Source organism: Hyperolius riggenbachi, chromosome 1 (assembly GCF_040937935.1).
Source record: "Hyperolius riggenbachi isolate aHypRig1 chromosome 1, aHypRig1.pri, whole genome shotgun sequence".
Classification (NCBI taxonomy): Eukaryota; Metazoa; Chordata; class Amphibia; order Anura; family Hyperoliidae; genus Hyperolius; species Hyperolius riggenbachi.
In genome coordinates, this window is record NC_090646.1 from 337,811,811 (window position 1) to 337,831,401 (window position 19,591).

At 41.8% G+C, this 19,591-nt stretch overlaps 1 protein-coding gene across 6 annotated transcripts in view; it reads left to right on the plus strand.

Moving 5' to 3' along the window:
- Positions 1 to 19,591, plus strand: part of JSRP1 (junctional sarcoplasmic reticulum protein 1) — a 125,326-nt gene that overhangs the window by 22,706 nt on the left and 83,029 nt on the right. For 4 of the 6 annotated variants that reach the window (XM_068233957.1, XM_068233955.1, XM_068233961.1 and 1 more), the window contains exon 2: positions 6,068 to 6,228. The exons of 1 other annotated variant lie outside the window; for it this stretch is intronic. The gene's annotated coding sequence lies outside the window, so the exon portion shown is untranslated. Of the gene's footprint in view, positions 1 to 6,067; positions 6,229 to 13,293; positions 13,314 to 19,591 lie in introns of those variants that run through there. One more of the 6 variants, XM_068233960.1, reaches the window with a different exon arrangement.

Genomic DNA, 19,591 nt, shown 5'->3' on the forward strand with positions numbered 1-19,591 from the left:
TACTGCAGATCATCGATAATCGGGTATATTCTGCATTCTCGGTGATACTGCAGTTCACCGGTAATCAGACCCTCTCTCTGCTACACCGATCGTGACAGGAGGTGGTCCCTAGAGATCCAAGAGGTAGGGATTATATTGCCAAGATGTCCAGAGCTGAAAGTAAATGGATGTTTAATCTGGACACCTTGACCCCCAAAGGCCTCAATGAGGAGATGGGACTGTTTGGATTTTTGAGATAAACATATGAGAGAGTGAGGGATCTATAGTAGAATGAGAGGGATCTGGGAGAGGTGCTGATGAGCAGGGGAGTGGCTGATGTTGCTGTTGCTGTTTATAATATATATCTTATAGATTTTTGATTTTTACATATATAATAATTTTTATTTGTTCATTTTTATTTTTATTTATTTATTATTTATTTTTTATCATACAATCAAAATCCTCTTTAGTGGTTCTTTTCTTGTAAAGAGGCATATATAAACTTTTTCCTCTTTGAACTACAAAGAAATTGCCATTATTAGGAGGAGGAAGTATTTACAAGACAGGTCACTTTAAGGAAGGAATGAGGGGAGGAGACTGCAAACTATAAGAAGAGGGTGTTCAAGGCTTCGTGCTATTCCATTTTATTCTGATGAAGACACCCGAGAGTGTCGAAACATGTCAAGAGGATCTTAGTGGGGCGCCCCTTTAGATCATTTGGAATGTATTGTTAAGCTGCGAACCTCTTTGATAAGGACCTGCGCACAATCTGGTATTGGCAAGCCGCGGAGCGCAAGGAAATACTAGCCGGCGCTGAGACGCAAGGAAGTGATGTCATCGCTTGACCCGTGAACCGGAAGTGCTAGTGGGAAACGCTGTGGGGATCCAGCAGCTGGGAGACCGGGAACTGAGTGTTACGAGCGGACGCACCAGTTGCGCCGGGAGGTTGGTGAACCACGTCGGAGCAGCTCTCTCCCCCTTATATGGTTATAAGGACGGCTACGTGAGTAATATTAACCTCTTACCGCAGCCCTTGGGACGGCATAGGAGGAAACCTTGAGGACTCCTTTGTGACAGTTATGCATAAGAACCAGAAGCAATTGATCCCCAATACTGTACACATACAATAGCCACAGGAGGATTGGATAGACTGTGGAGGTTTTTAGTGAAGATTTTTGGTACCTGCTAGTGCAATTTTATATTACCTCATTTTTAAGGAAAAGCCTCTTTCAGATAATTTTATATATTTTTTCCTTCCTTTTTTGAAACAGCTCATCAGCACACTCCCAGTGTGATTAAGGGGGATATTGTTGGTGTGTGTGTGTGCATGTGAGACTAAGAGGAATTTTAAATTGTCTTGATATTTTGAAATAAATAAAAAGAAACACTTACTTATGTGACAACCTGGCGCTTCTCATAATTTTTTATATATAAGGTTTTCTGCACAGAGTTGAGAGTTAGGGGTACTCCAACTAAGTGAGATAGCAGCTGGATATAGGAGGTGGTGTCAACTCTCCTCCCCCTATACGGAATTTGTCTCCCCAATAGCGCCCCTTAGGCTCCCTGCACACTGCAAATCCGTTTTCCGATTCCGTTTCCGATTCCGATTCCGTTTCCGATTTTCCTTGAATACATTCAACAGAAAAACGGATCAAAAAACGCAGCATGCAGTTAAGATTAAAAATCTGAATCGGAATCGGATGTAAAAACAGATTAAAAATCTGAATCTGAATCTGATTTGCTTGCAGTGTGCAAGAGGCCTTAAAGAGACACTGAAGCGAAAAAAAATTATGATATTATGATTTGTATGTGTAGTACAGCTAAGAAATAAAACATTAAGATCAGATACATCAGTCTAATTGTTTCCAGTACAGGAAGAGTTAAGAAACTCCAGCTGTTATCTCTATAAAAAAAGCCAGGGCTGTTTTCTGACTTTTATTATCTCAACTGTTCATTAACTATTTACTTTTTCTCTGCCAGAGGAGAGGTCATTAGTTCACAGACTGCTCTGAAAGAATCATTTTGAATGCTGAGTGTTGTGTAATCTGCACATATTATAGAATGATGCAATGTTAGAAAAAACACTATATACCTGAAAATAAAAATATGAGAATATTTTCTTTGCTGCTAATCTTCTAGTAATTATTCATAGTACACAACCAATTCATTATATCATATATTTTTTTTCGCTTCAGTGTCTCTTTAATCTTTTTTGATACAGCAATCAAATAGCACCAAAAGAAAGCTGTATTAGTGACAAGAAAAGGAGGGAAAATTCATTTAGATGGTAGGTTGTATGACCGAGCAATAAACCGTGAAAGCTGCAGTGGTCTGAATGGAAAAAAAGGCTCTGGTCCTTAAGGAGTAGAAAGACTGTGGTCCTCAAGTGGTTAAGTTCAGCTCTAGTAGTCACATTGCAAAAATGTATATTGTGCCAATGTTTTTCAGGAGGTCATCGTTTTTACAATTTTTTATGCTCTGTGCATCCTGTGTCTTGATGTCTTTACACAAAGTGATTTGATTATATCCCAAATGGAAACTTCTTTCTTCTGACATGGATTAGTCACATAGCTTAACCAGCGGTTCAAGTCAGACTGAAAGTTAGTACTGTTTTAATTATTTTTCACAAGTTCAGTGTGGGGAAGCAAACAATGCCTGGGGTACAGATTCCATCTTGTTCTATGTAGGCAAAACTCATACTGCTTAAGAAAAAACACACTATAATAGTTGTAGATGAAGCAGAAGCTTAAATGTTATCGCTTTGTGGCTTTTATATAAGCAAGAAGCTTTGAATCAGGATGATACCATTTATTGGCTAACTTAGTGGAAAAAAAGTAAGCTTTTGCTAATAAAACTTTTTAGACTTTAGACTTTGTTCCTGTATATTAACAAGATGTTAAAAGACACACCTTATACACACTGGACATTCGGAGGAGAACATTCTTTTGCAGACATTAATAAATGTCATTAGATGCTAGGGCTGAACGATTTTAGGTAAAGATTGAATTGCACGATTTTTCTCAGAAATCGCGATTTCGATTCGATTCACAATTTTTTTCCAAAAGCACTAAAAATTCACAATGTGCAAAAAAAACCTACCCTCATACTCAGTATAGGTAGGTAGGTAGGTAGGTAGCCAGCCAAGCATAGGGGCTTACAGTATAGGAAGTCAGGTGTAGGGGCATCAGTATAGGTAGGTAGCCAAGCATATGTGCTCCCAGTATAGGAACTCAGGTGTAGGGGCATCAGTATAGGTAGCCAAGCATTGGTGCTCCTAGTATAGGAACTCAGGTGGAGGGGCATTAGTATAGGTAGCCAAGCATAGGTGCTCTCAGTATAGGAACTCAGGTGTAGGGGCATCAGTATAGGTAGGTAGCCAAGCATAGGTGCTCCCAGTATAGGAAGTCATGTGTATGGGTATCAGTATAGGTAGCCAGTTATAGGTGCACTCAGTGGCATGCGCAGGCGGCAGCTGACTCACCACGCCACGACGCTCCACGCATTCCAGCGCTGACCTCACTCTTCTCTCTTCGCCTCTGCTCTGTCTGTAGTTAGAGCAGGGCTACAAGAAAATGACCACCGATGTCCACATTTGTGGACATTGTCGGCCATTTTCATGTAGCACTGCTCTAAATACAGTCATAGCAGATGGTGGAAGAAGTGGGCGGAGACAGAGCGGGGCGGCGAGTGGCAGACTTGACTGACAGGCCTGCAGAGTCTGCTGCCCGCTCAGCTGATGATGTAGGAGGCGGAAGGAAGGAGAAAGTGAGTGAGCCGATGGGAGTGAGGTCTGCTGAGCCGCCGCTACTTGTACACTTAGTGGTGAGCTGTGCACAGCGGGAGAATGGCTGCTGGACCTGCTACTGTTGCACAGTGGGAGAGCGCCGGGATATCGTGAGAAACCGCCGCTTTCACAATCACGGAATCGTTGTTTCCATGAATGCGATTTCAGTTTTCAAAGGACCACTATCACAAAAAAAGTAGACAGTTAAAATCTGACAGAACCGACAGGTTTTGGGCCAGTCCATTTCCTCATGGGGGATTCTCAGGGCTTTGTTTTAAACAGCATTTCCTGAACAGCAGTTGCAAAGTGTAACTGACAAAACAGTGTGCAAGTGATTAGGGAGGCCGGCTGGTATCTTACTATTTTGGCAGTTAAACTGCTGTTCAGGAAATGCTGTTGAAAACAAAGAATGCCCTGAGAATTTCACATGAGGAGATGGACTGGCCCCAAACCTGTCGGTTCTGTCAGATTTTAACTGCCTACTTTTTTTCATGATAGTGGTCCTTTAAACGACTTATCGCTCAGGCCTATTAGATGCCTTAATTACAACTTGATCTCACAAGGATGCTAGCTAATTTATGGCAAATAGATAAGACCATTTGTTTGCTTAAACATATACAACAAAATGTGTCATTAAAAACCATCTTACCAGCACACAAAATAAAAAAATCTCAAGAATCATGGCATTTAAAACCTATCGTACCAGCACAAGAAGTTAGAATCCTTTTTTAAACCTTCATCTACAGTTTTAAACCAATGCATACATTTTGTCTCTTGTTAGTCTTCCTTTGATGCAATTTGAAACCACCTATTTAATACAGTGACGATTGCTTAATATGAATATTGCTTAAAGAGACTCTGAAGCGAGAATAAATCTCGCTTCAGAGCTCATAGTTAGCAGGGGCATGTGTGCCCCTGCTAAACCGCCGGTATCGCGCCGCTAAACGGGGGTCCCTTCACCCCCAAACCCCCCACTGCAACACTTGGTCGCAGACTTGGTCGCTCCTGGAGGCAGGGCTAACGGCTGCAGCCCTGCCTCCAGTCGCGTCTATCAGCGGCGCATCGCCGCCTCTCCCCCGCCCCTCTCAGTGAAGGAAGACTGAGAGGGGCGGGGGAGAGGCGGAGATACGCGCTGACAGACGCGCGTGGGGCAGGGCTGCGGCGGTTAGCCCTGCCCCAACCAGGAAGCGCTCCCCTGCTGCACCGAGGGGATTTGGGGGTGAAGGGACCCCCGTTTAGCGGCGCGATGGCGGCGGTTTAGCAGGGGCACACATGCCCCTGCTAACTATGAGGTCTGAAGCGAGATTTATTCTCGCTTCAGACTCTCTTTAAACTGTGTCCACGTAAACAGAAATGTGTCGGCAGTAGGAGATCAGTATTTGGGAGATCATGTGTGCAACAAGCCCCAAAGGAATTTATGTGGGAGAAACAGGAAAAACTCTGCATAAGCATATGAACCACCACAGGTTCATTACTAACAGCAAAAAAAAAAAAACAAGAATAAGTATACTGATCTCCCATTGACCACTCATTTTATGTGGACACAGTTTAAGCGATCTTCTTATCACTGTTATAATGGGTGGCTTCAAATCGCATAAAGAAAGACAGAGCAAGAACGTAGGGATGGACCGAGGATCGGGAAGACTCTATGGCATCCAGAGCCTTCCCTCTACTTAGGTATGTATCAAACCTGAAGTGAATTTCTCACTTCAGGTGTGCTTTAAATGTGTGGCAAAAATACTGTATACATGCAAAAATTCTCCATATTCTGTAAGATGCGCACTGGCTGTAAACAAAGCTCCTTTTGTCACATGTCAGCACTTGCCTTTCAAATCTACTGGATTATGAATGAAAATTTCCTCTGCGGTAAATAATGTTTTGACCAGCTGTCCTCTGCTCACATGTTTGTTTACAGCTGTTCCTGATACATACTCCTGGCACCTGCTATGCTAATGTGTCAGACTCACTGACCCTAGTCCAAATTGTCTATGTTTTACATCATACACTGGTGTTAACGAGGAGAGATTTACCAGTTTAAGTTTTCTCATAAAGTTTTTATGTTAAGTCTGAAACACCTGATTTTAAACAACAGGTTAGCTTTGGGTAAGGTTTTAGAAATTGCACACACAGAGAATAATACTAATAAAGGCTGGTAAAGTTAATGTGTGGTAATTAGAGGAAATTGTGCCTATGATGATGCAATGAACATGGAATATTATTTTATTTTTAAAAAGGTGACTAGTATGTACGTGTAAAAACAAGTTTCATTAAGTTCATGATGAAAATCTGTGTTTGCCTTTACAGCTCGACAGAGCTGTGGTGACATATGAAAATTGCATCCACATGGCTCATGTTTCTCCGTGATTGGTTGTCATTTCATGCTGGCTGTTGCACCTGTCTCTGTATATTTAGACACGCAGACCCTGCTGGAATGATGTGAGTCTTTTAGTGTGGAACACTGAGAGGTAAGGGGTCTTATATTTTATTTTTTAATGTGTAGTTGTAGAGATTAGGAGATTTACAATATTGACTTGTATAAGTTATAAGAAATCTTTATTGTATAAGTTAGCAGAGCCAGTAGTGAAGATACATCTGGCAGAAATGTTGTCTATATTTAGTAAAGTAACTTGCTGTAGCATGCTGACAGTTTGGGTGACAGCCTTGTTCAAGACAGTAAGATAATGGATGCAATTATGAATGATTTCAGACTTCAGTTCTCAGTTGAAGGTGCTAGTTTGAGGATGTTTGGCTAGTAGTGGAATGTCATGGAGATTTGCCATTTCCACAGTTTTGTTTTTATCATTGCTCCTAAGCATGCTACACCATGATTATACTCATATGTTTCATCTAAACTACCTCCTGGGTTCATTTTTGTTAGAATTTGTTCTCATAGTAGTTTGTAGTGACTTGACATATACAATTTGTATGCCTGAAAATCATTGACTATATCTGTTGTATATAAAGTGGATCTATAGTCAGAATTTCACCTCTCTGCCGACAATGTGCATATCAGACCCTGACCCCTCTTGACCCATCAGCCAGTGATATGCTCAGCAGATCACTTCGGCCGACTGACGGCAGAGTGCATTGTTCTTTCCACTTACCCAGCCACATCATGCTTGTGGTTCTCTGCCCCTCGCATAGGAACAGAACACGTTATTGGCCTGCAGGCTAACGATGTGTATGTCAGCCTCAGACAAGCCATGTCGCTCGAGGGATTGGGTGCCGATTCCTGATGTGTGACATGCCTCGTACGTTTGTACAAGGCCTTAGTATAGGAAACTACTTTTTGATAAAAAATTACTGAGAAGGTTAAAAGACTCTATTATCAGTAAAGGTGGCCATACATCAGGTGACTTGGCGACCAATCGACCATCCGATTCAATTATTATAATCGAATGAAAATCAATTTCTTGAAAGCAGGGGAGTTTCCTACCTGCCTAAAAGAAGCAATCATCAGACCACTACTCAAGAGAACACCCCATAGATCTGGATATTTCGAACAGCTACAGACCTCCAACTTCTCTTTTCTGGGTAAAGTTATTACAAAAAGGCTGTGTATCTCCAATGCAAAGCCAGCCTCTCAAGGAACAACATCTTTGACCCTCTACAATCTGGTTTCAAGAAGCACCACCGCTGCAAATCACCCTCGTCCAAAACTTCAATGGTCTGCTTATGGCCAGAGACAAAAGCGAGTGTTCCATCATGACAAAGCTTGATCTTTCAGAAGATTGTGATAAGGTTGATCATGAATTCTTGCTTAACAGGCTGCAAGAGTACTGTGGCATCAATGGTTATACCCTCCAATGGTTTCTCCAATGTCTCCTCCTTGGCTGGCAATACACAAAGGGTAGCCTTGGGAGCTTTCTGGTCCAACTCTGTACCACTAAAATATGGTGTGCTTTAGGGATGGATGCTATCCCTTTTGTTGTTCACTTGGAAAAACTATCCAAAATCACGGTCTTACATACCACTGCTATGACCTGCACTGCACACAGTTAGTATAGACCACTGCCACAAGGCCAATAACAAGCCAATCCCGCCATTGGCACATAGCACCAATCCTTGCTCACTCCACGTGCTACCCATAAAATAAAGTAATAGAATCCCTACATGATCTAAGCCCTGGATGTTTGAACATTTTATTGCAACTGCGTCACACCTACGACAACCTCAGATCAACAGGATCTAATAACTTGACCACCCCCAGAGTCCAACTCAAAACCTTTGGATCCAGAACCTTCTGTTATGCTGCCCCTACTCTTTGGAACACCTTGTCACACCCAATCAAGATAGCTCAAACCCTGGAGGCATTTAAATCAAAACTGAAAAGCCACCTAGGCCTCGATTCATCAAGACTTATCGAATCAATTACCGACAGCTCGGTAAAATACCGTAAGTTGATTTCAGGATTCATCAAAGTTATCTACAGCTGTTAGCGAGCATTCGGTAATCATTCTGTAATGATGAGATAAAACGAAAGAAAGTGCAATTCCTGAAAATGAAAGTGGGCGTGGTTTAGCGTTCAATTTAGGATTAGTTATCTCCTTCACTGCTCTGTCGTTATTCCTGTCAGATCATTGCTGACAGAGAAGATGGAGCCATTTGAAGTGGTTATGTATCAGCAGAAGGGCAAAAATAAGGTCTAGGACCATATCGATTTGCAAGAGAATGGATTTATTTGCTATACCAGGACATCTGCATTTCTCTTGAATCATCTTGTAAGAGAACGCAGGCAGTGCAAGGTTAACTAAATTGCTAGTTGCACTACATTTTTTCAGAAAAGACTCCTATCAAGCTGTAGCTGGCGAAATTGTGGGATTGTCCCAAGCCACTTCCAAAATCCTGATCCAGGTGTTAAGCCCTATTCGGAATGTTGCTACGTGGTGTTCAAAGGACTTCCTTTTTACCAGGGCTGTGGAGTCGGAGTCGTGGAGTCGGGCAATTTTGGGTGCCTGGAGTCGGAGTCGGGAAAAAATGCACCGACTCCGACTCCGACTCCTAATGAATTTGTAACTGTAATTAAAATAGAAAATATGATAAAATGTTCTATTTCTCAGATAATAGTCATTAAAAAATAATGTATATATACAGTATATATACAGTAATAGCTGTGCTTAGTCCACAAAAATGAAATAAACCAATCAAAATTAGTTACTTGTGCTGCTTCAATAAAGCAGTCCCCGTATTTTTAAGGTCAGATATACATATCTGATTGTGACTGTATATATGATGTGTACACAGGAATCTCTTATATATACTAAATAACATCTATGCTGTAAGAATAAAGCCTGATGTGTAGCTGTGTCACTAATAGAGATGGTCAATGAGATGGAAATAATTCTGCACTGATGCTGATTTATGCAAATGTATGCACTCCCTTTGCTCATGAAATCAAATAATTTGATATGTTGTTAAAATTTGGTTTGGTGACTACAAATTAAAGGGTACCTGAGACGGATGAAAAGTAAAGTTTTATACATACATGGGGCTTCCTCCAGCCCCCTTCAGGCTAATCAGTCCCTCGCTGTCCTCCACCACCCGGATCTTCTGCTATGAGTCCTGGTAATTCAGCCAGTCAGCGCTGTCCGGCCAAATGCCGCTCCCACAGCCAGGAACATTCTGAACCTGCGCAATAGTGCTGCACAGGTGTAGTATGCTCCTGGCGGCGGAGTGTGTGCATGCGCACTACGCCCGACTGGCTCAATTACCTGGACTCATAGCAGAAGATCCAGGTGGTGGAGGAGGACAACGAGGGACTGATTATCCTGAAGGCGGCTGGAGGAAGCCCCAGGTATGTATAAAACTTTAATTTCATCTGTCTCAGGTTTACTTTGTTACACAGTAGTACTAAACTCTACATATGCACTCCCCACAGAGCTGCAGGGAATCCACTGAGAATGCTGTGCACATTGAACACAGAGGTGTTGTCTGTCACCCATAAACCTTGTTCAGATTGTGCATGAAGAATGTGTAATAGAGGAAGAATCTCCTCATTCCCCTGCAGAGTACCTGCACATCATTCTTACATGTACCCACACTTACATTGCCTAGGGCCTGATAGATGTTCTTTGTTCCGGTTTGTACCTTTTACAAGTACTCTTACCAAGGACTAGTTTTAGTCTGAGGGGAATAAATATAGTAGTCTACATATCCTTCTCACTTCAGTTGTCTTGTAAAATTCCTAAGCGTTGGCAGTTAAGAGACGAATTTCATGTTACATACTTTTAATCAACAAAATTGTAATATGCAAATTAGAGGAGTCGGAGTCGAGGAGTCGGAGTCGGTGGAATCCTAAACTGAGGAGTCGGAGTCGGTGGATTTTTGGACCGACTCCACAGCCCTGCTTTTTACCCACAATTCCACGGGAATCTTATGGCCTTGTGTTAAATTACCACTGTAAAATGGAAATATCGTCATGTTAACGAATGGTTACCGCATTGTTATTGATATTTTATCGAAGTCACACCGAATGCGGAAAAACCTTGATGAATACAACTGGAAATCGATAAATTTTGAATTCGGTAATTTAACGAACTGGAAAAAGTTGTTGCAAAGACAATGATGAATCGAGGTCCAAGTCTGGCATTTATTTCTCATAACCCTTGTAGGAGTAAAGTTGAGTCTGGCACCATCCGATAATTTGCTCTTTCACTTTATTTGTAGCAAAGTGACATAGAAGACTAACCTCCTTTGTCAAGTTCAATCAGTATCTAAAACATACATACAAATCCAACCTTATATAGCACTACCTTCTAATTTAGACCAATTGGCTCTGCTGGGTCGCATTGTAGCGACCAATCCCCTTCCATCTGCCGCCCGGACCTAATGTGGAACTGCTCATTAATATGCATGGAGCTGTGGCTCCAATCGGTGAGCAGTAGGAGCGGCAAGCTACGTCCTGGGTGGAGGTGGACCCGCTCAGTTACCCTACCAGACGCCGACCAATAGGGAAACAGCCTCCTGCTGACATCACGTCAGGCCACGCCCCTCTGAAGAGCGGACCAGACGGGAGACTGTGTACCAGAAGACGGAAGAAAGTTCCGCCCTCAGGCAGCGTCATTTGGCGGCAAAGGGAGGGCAGACCATGTCATTGCCTGCCTGCCCCGCCATCACTAGGCAACGGGCAGGACGCCTTCACCTGGCGCGCTTAGCGCTACCACTCCAAACACAAGAATCAGCAACAATGATAAATACATGAGTAAATTAATAAACATACTGTAATTACAGCAAGGCATCACACGCAGAAGCAGGGACATAAAGCAATGTAAGAATAAATTGAATTAAATTAAATAAATGGAAGCATATCATAGTTCCTTTTCATTCCCCTCGGTTCTAAAGTGTCAAGCCTACGTATCCAGACTGCCTCTCTGTATAGTAATCTCTTAAGTCTATGTCCCCCACGTCTAAGTGGTGGTACCTGCTCCAATATCTAGGTATGCAATTGGCTGACTGCATGATTAGCATTGTTTCTAATAGTACTTTTATGTGTTAACAATCTAATTTTCATAGGCTGTGTAGTTTGTCCTATGTATAGTAATCCACATGGACATTTATGTGCATAAACTACATATCATGAGTTACAATCAAACTAACCCTTGATATTAAATCTAGTACCCAAATGTGGGTGACAAATATAATTTCCCTTAATGACACTATGACAATGCACACAATTTAAGCATGGATAGGTGCCATTGGGGCGAGCCGACTGTGCCCCTCTTCCCTTTTGGGTGCCCATGTCCACCCGCACCAACTTGTCTCGTAATGTTGGAGCACGTTTATATGACATAAGTGGAACATTTTGAAATTACTCAATATGAGGAAAAGCTGTTTTCAATAAATTCCAGTTGCTGCGTATGATGCCTGCAATTGTATCACTATAAACATTAAACTGACTAACAAATGGTATTCTTTTGTGGCTAATAGATCTGTGATGTACCCGGTCATGCATTGGTACCTTAATTTTGTCCCTGGCCTTACTCAGCAGTCGTTGGGGGTATTGTTCTGTCCTAAACTTGTCCTGCATGTCCGAATACGGAAAAACCTTGATGAATACAACTAGAAATCGATAAATTTCGAATTTGGTAATTTAACGAACTGGAAAAAAGTTATCGCAAAGACATTGATGAATCGAGGCCCAAGTCTGGCATTTATTTCTCATAACCTTTGTAAAACATCACAAACTGCAAGTATCTATTGATCTGAGACAAGCCGATGCGTTTTAGTCCTATGCAAGAAAAGTGCTTTACATACAGTATGTCCTGTTATTGTTGTTGTTTATGGTAGTCTATTTAGTTGACATTCTCATCTTTTTCACCACACTGCAGCATTTGTGTCAAAACGATGTTAGATCACCGAAGAGTTTACTGACTTATGCTAAAGGCCATAATTGAAAATTTGACAAATAAACTATTCATTTTCTGGGCCTAATCATTCAACAATATTACTGTGGACCCCAGATATTTTTTTGCAGTCCTGGAATGGACTGTCCCTTTAAGCAAGAAGAGTTTCCAAAGGCTCACTGGCTTTTCCAACTTCTATCTCTGGCTTATCCAGAGTTTTCCCCTAAATCACTGCTTAGCTTAAATCCTTCAAATGGTGTTTTGCCTATTTGTGAAGGGAGGTTTTGTGGGAAATATCCCTAGTGTTGGGAGCTGTAGTGGATGGTCCCACAAAGTGGTGAGATCATTTGGGGGGGGGGGGGGGCTGTCTATGCTGCTCCTGCCTTCCTTTGGGTGTAGCTTGCAGAGCATTGAAACCTCTCCTGTGTTTGCACACCACTGTGTTCCACGGCTCAAGACTTAGTCAGACCATCCTGCATCTAGACCCATGTCTAACATTGGGATGAGGGTACTTTGCGTAGTGGAGAGGCTTTGCCGCCACCCACAAGGAACCAATGTGTGCAATGTGTTCTTCCTTTTTGTTTTTGTTTCCTGTGTACCTATCAGTCTAATTTTTAAACATTATCAGGTTCTGCGACTTATGTAATGGAAGGGAAATTTGCTGAGAAAATTATAAATACTGTTCCATATCTTTTAAAGTAACATTGATTATGCATATTTCTGTCTCTGCTGCTTGTGGGCCATACTGCCGTGCCAATAAAGAGAGACTAGAAGATAAGTTCAGCAATTATCTTAATCTCTCAGCTGAAGCAGCGCTCCTTTGGGAATCAACCCCATAGAGTGAGGAGGGGGCACATGTAACAGTGAACATGAATTGAACACATATAATTGAAGTATGGCAAGGGGCACTACAATGACATTATAAATACCTTAGGAGGTCTTGTTTTCCAAAGGCAGTCATTGGTGGTCTAATCCTAGGTCATGATATGTTTTTTCCCTAGCAAATACAGTATGGTGATGTAAAACGTAATAATGTACTCCTTTGTTATAAGTTTCTATCATGATCATACAATCAGTAATACAGAATATTAAATGCATCTTACAGACTCCTGTATTCCATATTCAATCTAAAGGTGGCCATTAACGATACAATTCCTTGGACGATCGACTCTCGATCAGAAACAATAATTCGGGTCCACTAACAGAAGGTAAGCTGGTAAAGCTGGTAGCCAATTCGATCAGTTGCGATTGATATTATGATCGCATCGAAGAGTCCATCGCCCGTGGTTTCGTATTGTTTATGGCCTCCTTAACATCACCTTTTTTCACTGCTGAAGAAATGTGAACAGTTTTGCAATGGCATGCACCCTACATAAAATATCTAGTGATGAATATCCCTTCAGGTTTAAATAAATTGTTCATGTTAAATAATGATCTTCTACTAGACAGATTGACAGACTTTCACCACCTGCCCAATCATGATTTGGGCATATACCCATAAATATGTAGCCGTTAAATGTTGTGTATGCCATGTCCTGAAAGACATGAGTGAGGCGTGAGGTTCTGTACAATGGAGCTAGGAAGGAGTATCACTTCCCTTCACTGATTTACCGTATATTGCGCTATATTAAGGCTGTATATGGGAGAAATATCCAGGAATAATATGGTGCATAGATTTTAAACTGGCAAAACATTTTTCTTATCATTTATTGATCACTGAATTAATGATTTTGTGAAAAAGCGTTTCAAAAAAAAAAGTAAAATATCACAAGACAAATTCTTTCATGGATTCAGTTTTCCCTATGAAGTATTGTTATATGGTACATTAGAATCAATGATTACTACAAATGATCATTGATTCTAAGCCATAAAACGCTGCGAAAATAAATCCATACATTTTATATCTTGGAGACTAAAAGTGCAAAAATACATTCTAGAAGAAAATATATTATTTATCATATTTTCACATATTACTAACCTTATATTCCCATATTACTAATTGATATTTCACTAAGGTAAAGCTGATGTTTATCCTTTAATTAAGAAGGGGAAAAGATGAGAACTGGGGAACTACAGACCTGTGAGCTTAACATTAGTTGTGTGTAAACTGTTTGCATGCATTCTAATGGTGCCCACTAATGATCTAAATTGTTTTGTTTATTCCTACCAAATCTATGTAGTAGAAGGGTAAACTGAGTGAATACAATGAATGGATACTTAAGATAGTCACTTATATTCCATAGAAATGGTAAGATTGGACAAAAAATATTAGATCATTAGTGGCCACCATTATAGATGATATACAACATCAACATGTGTTTACTAAAGAAGTTTTGAATGCACATTTAGGTCTTGAGAAAGCTAGAAATAGATGTGCTGTACTTGGACTTTGCAAAGGTTTTTGACACTGTTCCCCACAATAGCCTGGTGCAAAAGCTTAGGATACAGGGACTAGGAAAAAAATTGCGCAAGTGGATAGAGGACTGGTTAAAGGACAGAATGCAAAGAGTGGGAGTAAATGTTCAAAATGGGAAACTGTTAGTGGGATCCTGCAAGGGTCAGTACTAGAACCAATCCTTTGCAGTCTATTTATTAATGATCCAGCAGATGGAATACAGAGTAATGTTGTTATCTTTGCAGATGATACAAAATTATGCAGAATTATCAACGCTAAGCAGGATAGTGATATTTTACAAAATACCGTAATCTCAACTGCGCGGCTATATGGGCAGACAGATAGCAGATTAAATTTAATGTAGATAAATATAAGGTTATACACCTTGGATGTGCCAACGGTAGAGTAACATATAAGATAAATGGCTTACAGCGAGGGAACATCAGACTTACTGATTGATAACAAACTAAGCACCCATATTCCATGCCAAGCAGCAGCAGACAAAGCAAATACAATTTAGGGATGCATAAAACAGGAAATCAAATCACAAGATGCTAGTACACTACTCCCTCTGTATAAATCACAATCCCTCTTTAATAAACTCCATGGCAGTCTCTGCAGAAGGAATTGTACTGCACAGAGGCACTGTAAAAGAGACACTATTACTGAGTAAACAATATTGGCGGAACTAAATGAAACTGACAGACGCGTTTCAAACTAAAGAAGGAATGGTCCATATGATAGGTAATATCACAAGCAGAACCTGAGAATGATGCTACTTATCAGGTAAATAATTTTACCATCCTGTCTGTATAGAATTGCTGACCACCAATGGTTTTTTTTCTGTTTTATGATAAGCACGACTTAAGAACGGGTTTGTTAGCTAGAGGCAAAGTGACGTGTAGGGACAGCAGCAGCCTCCCAACAGTTTAGAGGACAGGTTCAGTGTACTTGGGCCTCTGTTTAAAAAGTATGAAGAGAGATCTCAAGCACTGCCAGACAAAACCTCTTTACCGTCAGATATAGCTATGCTGCTTCTGGATCCCCAAAAGTTCAAGCCCATTTCTCTATTTAATATAGATATAAAGCTACTCTCTATTATACATAAAGACCAAGTTGGCTTTATACCATGAAGACAAGCCTCGTGAAGGTCCTGGACAGATGGGGATTTGGAGACTGATTTTAGGCTTGCGTAAGAGTTCTATACTCTGCCCCTTCTGCCTGGGTTCATTATGCTGGATTCAGCTCCCATCCAGTCAGTATTTTTAGGGGCCCCCACCAAGGTTATCCTTTTTCTCCTATACTTTTTGTTTTAGCAATGGCACCATTGACAAAATGATAGGATAATTGGAATTGAAATAGCAGAAGTGCTACATAAACTCAATCTTTTTGCGGATGACCTGTTATTGTTCCTCACTGACCCTTCCTACCCCACAGTGAAATGGATGGATATTTTAAATCAGTTTTCTATTATCTCAGGTTTGTGCATAAATGTTAATAAGCCTAAAGTGCTCAATATTACCTTATATCCGGAGACTTGTTCGAGGCTTAAGTTTCTCTATCCTTTCACATGGTCAAAAATCTCCATAGAGTTCCTGACTTCACCATATCAGGGTTTATTTTGACACAACCACTACCCTCTGAGGATAACAGTGACAAAATGGCTAATGGACTGGTCTGCTTCCTAAAGTATTATATCACTTTCTCAGAGTGATGCAAAATAAACTAGTTACTTTTATATGGGGTAGATCCTATCCGCAGGTCTCGAGAGCTAATTTATACACACATAAGAAAAAGGTGGTTTGGGGATTCCCACTTAATTCGCTTCTCAAGCCACTAATATCTCACCTAGTGGACCTTTGTAAGGGGGCCCGCCTAACCACTTGGATTTTTATTTTCAAATACCTTCACCACAGTCTGTGCAAACTCCTATTTAGTTATTCAACAAATACATAAATAAAGCAGAAGATGCCTTATCATTAAAAATTGTAAAAAAAACCCCAAACTTATAAATACACCCATAATTATGAATACAAATAGGGGAGCAATTGGCGTAACTTTCCACTTTAGGAACAAAAAGAATCCTGACCTACGGATCATTTTTATACATACTTAAAATAAGACAAAACAAATGCAGATGAGTGAAAACAAATATTAAAAGCGTTAAAATAGTTTATGAGGCAATCCTACAAGAGCTCAAAGACGAAAGGGGAAAGAATGAAGACCTAATCCTGTCGACAGGTGGAGCTGTGGAGTGCAGAGGAACAGCTCCTCTGCCCTGCCACAGACGCCAGACAGGAATTGTACGAAGGAAAGAAACGCAGGGCAAGATAGCCCTGAAAGAGAGAGATCAAAGCGACAGAGGGTATGTGTGTCCACCAAACTAGTCGCCACCCTGCGACGATGAACACACAACCATGAAGATAAAGTGAGAAGGCAATCGCCAGAGATGGCGATTGCTAACAGCGACACAAGACCGAATAAGCACAGATGAGGAATGTATGTATGTCCACCAATCTAGCCGCCAACCTGCGACGGTGGACACACAACAGAAGAAACCAAGTGAGAACGCAATCGCAAGAGAAGCGATTGCGGAAGAGAATGAGCACAGGGACAGAATGTATGTATGTGCCCCAATCTAGTCGCCAACCCGCGACGGTGCACATACAACAGCAGATATGAAGTAGGAACGCAATCGCGAGAGAGGCGATTGCCAGAGGTGACACAAGGCTACAGCAAGGCAGAGCACGAGAGTAGCAAAGGCACAGCAAATCATACAATGAGAAGACAAGGAAAACAACAAATGCTAACTAAACGCTAACACCGCACTCATTCGCAACAGTGCACGCGTTTATGCGCGGTCCCCGCGTGTTAAGCACATCAGAGACAAGCACGCCTAACTAACCACCGACAGACAAACATGAAACAGAGGACGCGAGCGCTTGCTTAACGGTTACCTCACCGAGCCTCCAGCAAGCGTTCGTAGCAGACAAGACAGATACACGAAAACAGGAATAAGTGAGAGATACAATCCACTGCTCTTTCCGCCAGAGCGAGTGCGATCCAAGTATAGCAAGAGAGATGGAGATCAGACGGATCCACAGCACTAGCGCAAGGCGAGTGCGATCCAGGAAGACAAAACAGAAGGATCCACAGCACTAGCGCAAGGCGAGTGCAATCCAAGTATAGAAACAGAGCGAGCTGGATCCACTGCTCTTTCCGCCAGAGCAAGTGCGATCCAAGTACAGCAAGAAAGATGGAGATCAGACAGATCCACAGCACTAGCGCAAGGCGAGTGCGATCCAGGAAGACAGAACAGAAGGATCCACAGCACTAACGCAAGGCGAGTGCGATCCAGGCAAGACAGATCAGAAGGGGCTACCAGTAACAACCGCTGTTCCGGTTAGCACCCAGACACACAGAACGATTTCCTGTCGACCACCGCTGGGACAGGACAATCGCAACAGACAAAAAACAGATATGCAATCCTAACTGCACTAGGGAACCTGCCTAGTGCAGTCCCAGGAATTACTCTAAGCTAATCTTTAATCAATGAGCAGGGCTGACACTCCAGGAGTGTTTCACAGGACTAACCCTTATGACCAGCCCAGGTCTGTGATATCACATGGTATATATAGAGCAAGCCTACAAAGGATGTGGCTAGGCAATCTGCATGACAAACGTATGCAAATTCCTCAGCAGCAAGCTGCAAAACTGACAAAAGGTCTTCCAGAGACCTGCAGAATGCAGACCTGAACAGTGGTCAAAAAGCTGCCTGCCTGCGCAGGCAGCCGAGCGGATCCTCACAGATGGGCTGTCTGAAAGATTACCAATCGCTCATCATGAGGATCATACTCCATACTCCATTATCGGGTAGTCCATAGTCCATACTCGGGTAGTGATGTCATTGCTGTCCAAAAATATGGGAAGGATAAAAGCAATCACTAATGCCTGCATCTACCTTATTTATACTCTCTCCACCTCCCCATAAGCAATCCCCATAACCGATATGCTAAACACTTGGCAAAGAACGGTTTACCCGTTCGAAACGGCAAATGTCCATTGTGTGTAGGCAGATTGGTCTGCAATGGATATACATACCATATTCTGTTGATGTTTTCAGCTATCTTCTGCAGCTAAGAGCTATGATTACTATTGAGCTATACTTGCATCCTTGAGGCATTCGGATGTTACTGGCTACCTTTTGTTAACAATTTTCTGGTGAATAAATACCTGCATTTTTAAGAAAAGGTCGGTGCTGGTCATTCTTCTATTTTTGAACTATGCTAAGTCTGTGCTAGCCACACGGACTAGACCTGGCACCACCAATAAAGCAAGCAAGGTGTGCTGTCCGAGAAGCACGAATATGGAAAGGCATTTGGACGAGCACCCCAGTGTGGAGCTTTGTTTGCATATACTGATGAAGATGCTGCAGCTGTGGTTGAGGATTACTTGACGGATACTGCATTTCTTTCTAAGAAAGATCCTAAATTAATAGAACGATCGATTATTCGAGTGCAGAAGAACCGGATTGCTCTGGACCTCCATGCTAAAACGCTAGCAGAGTATTACAGAGTCCGCCGAATTCCAAGGGGCGGGAGATCGAATGTGCCACCTACCCTCTTTACAGGGGATACTTCCTTGATCTCTTTAATAGAGAAGATCTGGTACATCAAGGCTAGCTTTGATGTTATGATTCATACCATAGCACATCAAGTTGGAACTGCCTAAGTTGGATAAACAAATTGTGACATAAGAGGAAGAAATAAAATCCTTAATATCAAAAGAGGCATATCATTCCTTTGAAGTTCGACGAAGGGAAGTCTTGGAAAAACATCGGTCCTCAATTGACGAGTCTGACTATGTGGACGGTTATGTCTATAAATGGCAGAAAAAGGGTCCAGCAGAACCGAGACGTCCCAATCCAAGACCCCATCCATCAAAACCTCACAAACCGAGAAAGCCAAGAAAAAAAACAGACTCAGGGTCATCCGAATTTTTACCAACAACGACAGAGTCATCCCAGAGCGATGCATCAGGAGAGGGAAGAAGTCAAGGAGGAGGGGTGCACGTAAACATAGGAAACAACAA